Raw genomic sequence first — 5,535 nt, 5'->3', positions numbered from 1 at the left:
ATGTTAACTTCAGATAATTAATGTAAATCATATCTCTTTGTATTTTTTAAGTTAATTTTGATTTGCATTTGTATTTCTGTCTTCCTCGTAATTTATATTTGTATGTTTGTGTGCAGGTTATGGGTGAAGTGCCAGTGCTTTTGCAGGGGCCCCATGACACCGGCCACCGTTTCCACCTATTTTTGAAACCAAATACTAAGCATGATTATCAACTTTTCAGACTTCGAACCATAAAGAAAACATGGCCAATACACAATCATTTCCTTGCTCACCTTGACGCTTATGGACTACAAGGTTTTGCTAGGCTCACATCATGACACGACCAAGTACGTTCGGACCCATCCCTTTTGACATCCCTCGTTGACCGGTGCAGACCTGAAACCCACACCTTTCACTTTCGTTTTGGGGAGCTTGCACCTACACTGAAAGATGTTTTTATGATCACTGCTCTACCAATTAGAGGTGAGCCAGTAGTCTCTCCACGAGTGCCTCCATCTTGGGCATTAGATATAGCAGCCCGTCTTGGGATGGAAATGCCAGAATCACAACGTTCTGGTAACCCTCGGGGCATCCCACTCGTCTGGCTTCGTGATAACTTTCTTAATTTATCTAGCTTCGCCAATGAGAAGACGAGAAAAAGACATCTGTTTGCGTATTTGTTGTGGCTCCTCGGGAATCTATTTCCAAATTCACATGGGGACGTTGTTGTCCCTGGTCTCATCTACATTGCAGAGAATATGGTAGATGAACCTTTACTCGAGCAGCCAAAATACAACTTCGGTTCTGCCATGCTATCTCATACATACAGAGGCTTGTGTGATGCCACGCAAAAAACCTCTTTCGCACAAAAAGCTCCATTACTTTGTGTCGCCTATGAGTTTCTACAGTTGTGGTCCTGGGAATACCTCCCTATAGGACGACCTCGTATAGTACAACCCATATACCCATACGACTTTGGCGAGGGTGCTAGCGCAACTATGACCACCAGGTGGACAAAGGCACGGAAACGTTGGTCTCCAGATATTGCGAAAAATTGTTACCCTATGTACCACCAGCAGTTTGAGATACTTGATGAGGCAGAAGTCACACGGAACCCGTGGACTCAGGACCAGCTAAAAATGGTCTTTGATGCTCGACACTTCACACCAGGCATGTTGACCGATAGTGCATTCTGGCTGACTCGCTGCAACTTATTGTTCCTGTGGTGTGTTGAACCTTACAACCCAGAGCGTGTAATGAGACAGTTCGGTCTCTATCAAGAAATTTCACCACCTTTTCCCAGACGTATCGACGAGAAAACACATAAGTAAGATGTGACATCCCTAAATAGTTAGTGTCATTTTTAATTTACTAAACTCACACTTTGTTACATAATTTGCAGGCTAACAAATATGGTCAGGGGTTGGAGTTTATACGATTGGAGGGAAGAGAACAGTGAATGGGTACACAAGTGGGAAAATGAAGCGCTAGCAGATATAGTGCGTCAACTTAGGTATATTTTATGTACATTATTTTTTTACGATGATCATACGATGCATGAAGATGCTTTGCTTTCATCACAACGGTTTATGTAATTATTTAATTTCGCAGACCGTACGATGGAAGTACAGATCAAGCGTACAAGCAGTGGTACTGCATGAACACACGTGCTAGCCTGGCCAGTCAGCCAGCTACTATACCAACACATCTCACACAAGAGGAGCAGACGCGGAGACATGTTAAGCTGCATGCAGCTTACTATCGTGACCACCTGGTAATCACTTGTAACTTTTTTAGGTCCATCATTTCATAATCATTTGAACTAAATAACATCCAAATATTGTTCAGCTTGAAAATGTCAACGAAGTAGGGCAGATGGCTACGGATAGCATGCCGGCCCAGGGCCCATATCGCAAGACATTCCAGAAACTTTTGCAACAATTCTTGGCAAAGAAGTTCAGATGCGGTAGAGGCGACGACGTTGCCACTAGAGCATACATGCCGGTAGCGAGGTCAGCCAGACCGAGTGCGGCACCGTCGTCCAGACCGAGCGAGGCGCGTACGAGCCATGAGCAATGGGGGGAGGGTCCGAGTACTAGAACGACATTGCCACGACATGACTCATCTCTGCCGCTGCATCGCTCTTCTTCGATGCAGCTTCGTCAGGGGCAGACATCTCAGGACCATGGCACGGGCTTGGATTCGATGCCCGAGCAGTTTCTAACCCATATGCGTACACAGGATATGGTGCATACACCCAAGGTGAGGGATCTCAGCCGTATCTCTCCACGCGAGGGATCCCCATGCCCGAGGAGACTCGTGTACCAGATTTAAACCAGCACCACATACAATGGCCAGACAGTATAGGAGAGGGATATGCTCAGGTAGTCATGTTTACATTTCAATGCATTTACAATGATATCATATATTATCCTCTAACAGTTTGTTTAAAATGTTTCTATGTGCAGGACACACCTGATGTTAATTGGGGCGATGAGAACACCCAACGTGGCGTCAACACAGGCCTCCGGGGAGCATCACATGATCATGGCGTCAACACAGACCTCCGGGGAGCATCACATGATCTTGGCGACACGGTTACATCATTAGTTACAGAGTTCTTCGGAGGGGATGTTATTGGCCCATCTTTTATCCCCCCGGAGTCACAACCATACGCCTACAATTACGCTTCAGGTTCGCAACAAGGATTCGTGACTCCACCACCTACGCAGGACTCGCAGACACATGAAGCCGAATTGGAGTACGGCCGCGGTCTTCGTGTGCCCCGGCCACCTAATCGCTTGTCGCCTTCCGGTCGTAAGGAAAGGCCAGGTGGTCGTCGTAAAGTAGGGTGATTCATCTATGCACGTGCGCGACCCATTGTATCTACATATGTGTGTATCAGACTTTTCAATTTGAACATCTATGTATGCTGAAATAAAAATGCACCAGTCAGGAACAATTTTTCCCGCCTATATCTCCCGCCATACTATCCCGCTCCACTCTTTTGCTTATGTTAGGCCGAAATGAATTTTTTTTAAAATTTTGGCTGATGAATACTGTGCAACCATTGCCCATCTTAGACATTGAAAAAAATATATTTCCAAGCAACGCTTTCCCCTCAATATTTTCCCGCAAACGCTTTCCCTCCATATGTTCCGCCACCCGTTTCCCGCCAACCCCTTCCCGCCATATCTTCCTGCCACCCGTTTCCCGCCATATGTTCCCGCCAACCCTTTCCCTCCATACTGCAGTCGTTCTTTCCCGCCATTTTCTCCTCTTTACCTATAAAACCCCCTTCAGACGGAGGTGGATAAGCATTCGAGTGTAGTGTAGTCGAGATGTCCCATTATCCTTTCAATCGTAGTTTTCACTCTGGGATGAGTAGCACTCTTCTGAGGCTAGCTACCGATTTCAGGATGGACAATAGAATAGTTCCATGGGACGATCTCACCGGTAGTGACACCATAATGAATGAGTTGGCTCACCAATTACGTAGGTCTGGGTGGCCTGAAAGGACCTATGAGGAGGTACGTAAAGAACTTCATAGGTTGGATGCAAGGTGGAAGAAGGTTGTGGAGCCGAAGAGTGAAACTTTTAGAAGGACTGCAGAAAACCATCCATTTTTATGGACTGAGGAGAGCGAGGACGAAGATGATATCTTCATGCCGCCGCTTCCGGGTTCTGCATCGTCAAAGGGCAAGAGTTCTGCATCGTCCAAGGGCAAGAGTACTGCATCCTCGAAGGGCAAGAGTTCTTCATCGTCCAAGGATAAGAGTTCTGCATCCTCGAAGGGCAAGAGTTCTGCATCGACGGAGGATGACGATGATGCCTTCATGTAGTTTTTAAGCTGTATTCCAGTTGTACCGTTTAATTCAGATGTACTTGCATTATTAGTTTATACTCTCTTATTGTAAGGCATTATGTTCTATCTTAATTTCATTTTATAGTTGTTGCACGATGCTTGATAATTAGTGGAGGGAAAGAAAATGCCACTACTTTATTCTAAAACTATATATTTTTTCCATCACGACAAGGTACAACTGAAAATAAGATACAACACGACAAGGTACAACTGAAAATAAGATACATCGTAGAATTTAAATAAAGCTACATTTAACTACTGAAATGAAGCTACATTAAACTGCAGAAATAAAGATACAAATGATTGCAAAATTTAAAATACTACCACAGGAATCTACTGAGTCCAACATGGATATTTTCCTTTTCCATCGCCAGCTTCTTCTGCTGCCTTGGCCTGACGAGCCCTTTCTTTCTTTCTCTGCCTCTCCGCCTCACGAGCCTCCTTTCGCTGTCGTTCCTGCTCCTCCATGCGACGAGCCTCTTCCCTGTTTTCTTTCCCATTTCCTCAAAAAACGGTGTTGCTCCGCATAGTATTCTTTTAACTCTCTCTCTTGCTCTGCTTTCTCCTCAGCTTCCGCCTTCTCGCGTCGCTCTTCCGCAAATAAACTATTCCACGCACGGCGACTTCTTTCACGAATCTCAGTCACTGCCCAGGCCGGCTTCTCCGTGTCAATCCAACGATAGTACATGCACAGAGGCGGAGGAGACTACAACAAGAAACAAGAATGTTACTAAAGAATCAATGAAAATACCAACAATATCTATTCGTGATGGTTAAACCATACCGGAGGCTTGTCGTACTCTAAAATAGCTACGGCAGGATCTTCCTCATAATTGGCGCATATGAAAAACTTCATGCCCAAGCAATCTGAAAAATTCGTCACCTCCTTCACCTTGCAAAGATCGCCACACCAACACCGCAGGACTGCCACCCCAGGAGGCAAACTTGCAGTCTTCATTTTCCTCGGCCTAATGCTTTGATCCGAACAAGGCAAACTCATATCGACTGAAAAAATGTGTACACACTTTGCGCACTGGCGATTTCTAGGATGGCTGGACGAGAGCCTCGGTGTCTTCTTTTATAGGCTCAGACGATTAATGATGGCGAGAAAATAAGCGAGAACAGAGGAAATTAGGCGGGATCTTTTAGGATCCCTGTAGTGTCGGCACTACAGAACCAAAAGCAGGCATCGGTGTCCATATCACCGCGCGGAAATCACGCTCTTGGGTGCTGTCACCTCACCTGCAGCAGCAATTTTCAAAGCATGGGAATGAGCGCCATTTGCCACAGTTCTCATGTCGGTCACACTGCAGATCCACCCTGCAAGGAATCAGCCCAGTTTGCAACAGCGAGCCCATGAAATTAACACACCGCATCGGATTCCCGCTCAATCATGAAAATCAGCATCATTAGCAACAAGCAATCACATACACGTGGGAATCAACGCCATTTACTACAGTGCTCATGTCGGCCCGGGAATCAGCGCGCGCATGCAGCAACGGCCGCCTATGCTAGTGGCGGCGGGGCCCACGCCTCGGCAACCGAGCAGCACCAGCAGCTGTCGGCCAGCACTGTCAGCCAGGTGAGGCCGCCTCAGGCGGTGGCTGCGAGGCCCACTGGCGGGGCCCGCTCGCAGCAGGGCCTGTCGGCCAGGCAGCGACCGCGCCAGGGCTGGCCGCCTCGCCCGGTAG

General features: G+C 46.9%; 1 long non-coding RNA gene across 1 annotated transcript; it reads right to left on the bottom strand.

Annotated features, from left to right (window-relative positions):
• Positions 1-3,954: 3,954 nt before the first annotated feature.
• Positions 3,955-4,877, bottom strand: LOC123134850 (uncharacterized). The gene is made up of 2 exons (XR_006465752.1): positions 4,629-4,877; positions 3,955-4,550 (listed from the first exon to the last, which is right to left on the bottom strand). It is a non-coding gene; the product is annotated as an uncharacterized lncRNA (long non-coding RNA).
• Positions 4,878-5,535: the final 658 nt, after the last annotated feature.

The sequence above is a fragment of the Triticum aestivum genome, chromosome 6B (genome assembly GCF_018294505.1).
Source record: "Triticum aestivum cultivar Chinese Spring chromosome 6B, IWGSC CS RefSeq v2.1, whole genome shotgun sequence".
NCBI lineage: Eukaryota > Viridiplantae > Streptophyta > Magnoliopsida > Poales > Poaceae > Triticum > Triticum aestivum.
Note: the sequence above shows the minus strand (reverse complement) of the source record. Positions and strands in the feature narration are given on the sequence as shown.